A 2,485-nucleotide genomic window follows, 5' to 3' on the forward strand; every position below is an offset into this window, starting at 1 on the left:
CTCTTGAAGTCTCATACCTTTTACCTCAGTGAATGGGTGCTTGTTGTGAAGCCAAAAAGCACAATGTTCCTGTGTTCGGAGACCAAATTCACAGTAAACGCTGCATACGGTGCATTTGGAAAGTATTCAGACCCCATGACTTCTACATTTTGTTATGTTAGCCTAATTCTGAAATATATATTTTAAGTCATCAATCTACACACAATAGCCCATAATGACCAAGCAAAAACAGGTTTAGACAAAACATTTAGAAATATCACATTTACATATGTATTCAGACCCTTTTACTCAGTACTTTGTTGAAGCACCTTTGGCAGCAATTACAGCCTCGAGCCTTCTTGGGTATGACGCTACAATCTTGGCACACCTGTCTTTGGGAAGTTTCTCCCATTCCTCATTTCAGATCCTCTCAAGCTATGTCTGGTTGGATGGAGAGCGTATCTGCACAGTTAATTTCTGGTCTCCAGAGAAGTTAGGTTGCGTTCAAGTCCGGGCTCTGGCTGGGCCACTCAAGGACATTCAGAGACTTGTCCCGAAGTCACTCCTGCATTGTCTTGACTGTGTGCTTAGGGTTGTCCTGTTGGAAGGTGAACCTTCATCCCAGTCTGAGGTCCTGAGCACTCTTGAGCAGGTTTTCATCAAGGATCTCTCAGTACTTTTCTCCGTTCATCTTTCCCTCGATCCTGACTAGTCTCCCAGTCCCTGCCACTGAAAAACATCCCCACAACATGACGCTGTTACTACCATGCTTCACAGTAGGGATGGTGTCAGATTTGACACTTGGCATTCAGGCCAAAGAGTTCAATCTTGGTTTCATCAGACCAGAGAACCTTGTTTCTCATGGTCAGTCCTTTAGGTGCCTTTTGGCAAACTCCTTACGGGCTGGCGTGAGCCTTTTCTATTGAGGTGTGGCTTCCGTCTTGCCGCTACCATAAAGGCCTGATTGGTGGAGTGCTGCAGAGATGGTTGTCCTTCTTGAACTCTGGAGCTCTGTCAGAGTGACCATCGGGTTCTTGATCACCTCCCTGACCAAGGCCCATCTCCCCCGATTGTTCAGTTTGGCTGGGCGGCCAGCTCTAGAAAGAGTCTTGGTGGTTCCAAACTTCTTCCATTTTAGAATGGAGGCCTCTGTGATATTCAATGCTGCAGACATTTTTGGTACCCTTCCCCAGATCTGTGCCTCGACACTCCTGTCTTGTAGCTCTACAGATAATTCATTTGACCTCATGGCTTGGTTTTTGTTCTGACATGCACTGTCAACTGTGGGACCTTTTACATAGACAGCTGTGTGCCTTTCCAAATCAGGTCCAATCAATTGAATTTACTACAGGTGGACTCGAAGTTGTAGAAACATCTCAAGGATGATCAATGGAAACGAGGCACCTGAGCTCAATTTCGAGTTTCATAGCAAAGGGTCTGAATAGTTAAGGTATTTTTGGTTTTCAATACATTTGCAAACATTTCTGAACTTTTTTTGCTTTGTCAATATGGGGTGTTGTGTGTAGATTGAGAAATGTGTTTAATCCATTTTAGAATAAGGCTGTAACTGGGAAAAAAGGTAAAGGGTCTGAATACTTTCCAAATGCACTGTCATCAGTCGGGCATGACCTTTACATGTCAATCGCAATATGTGGTCCAGATTTAATCTAGGCTTTACTATCTATGACTACTGTTGGAACAATATTGTGAATATGGAAGAGAAAATAATTATTCAGTACGTTAAGTTTTGTCTGGTCCTAATACAACTGATCCAATAATTCCCCATGTTTGTCTATGGTCATATTTATAATTAAATGCTAGGATGTTTCTCAGGTGTTACTGGTGATCTTTTTGGTGTAGTTGAAGCACTGGTGCATGTAACAATTTAATTTCCACGGCCTTAGAGCCATTATAGGAAAATGTATTCATTGAATACACAGGGTACAGCGGGGTGTAAAACTATGCAATGAAATGCTTACTTGCAGGCTACCTCAAAAGTGCTGTGAAATATCAAGAAAGTACACATTAAAGTTACTGATGCCCAAATACACGGAATTGAACAGGAGTGAGTAGTAGTGAGCACTGATAGCACAACTTTTCAAGGTACTTGTATCTCTACTCATTAGTTTACATATATAGCAGTCAAACACATCTGTCTGTATATAAGTGTCCTTGTACACATAAATACAGGACGGAATACATAACATTAAGCAAGGTTACAAAATTAAACACAAAAAAATGTGATTTTGATTTAAGAAATTTGTTCCCAAGTATTCCCATGCATAATAGAGAGCTGTGATCGTATACAAATGTAAGCAAGGTTTGAAATTCTTTGTTTTAGTCAAACATACAGTGGGGGGAAAAAAGTACTTGATCCCCTGCTGATTTTGTACGTTTGTCCACTGACAAAGAAATGATCCGTCTATAATTTTAATGGTAGGTTTATTTGAACAGTGAGAGACAATAACAACAAAAATAATCCAGAAAAATGCATGTCAAAAATGTT

Source organism: Oncorhynchus mykiss, chromosome 10 (assembly GCF_057628025.1).
Source record: "Oncorhynchus mykiss isolate SJ-2025 chromosome 10, ASM5762802v1, whole genome shotgun sequence".
Taxonomy (NCBI): domain Eukaryota; kingdom Metazoa; phylum Chordata; class Actinopteri; order Salmoniformes; family Salmonidae; genus Oncorhynchus; species Oncorhynchus mykiss.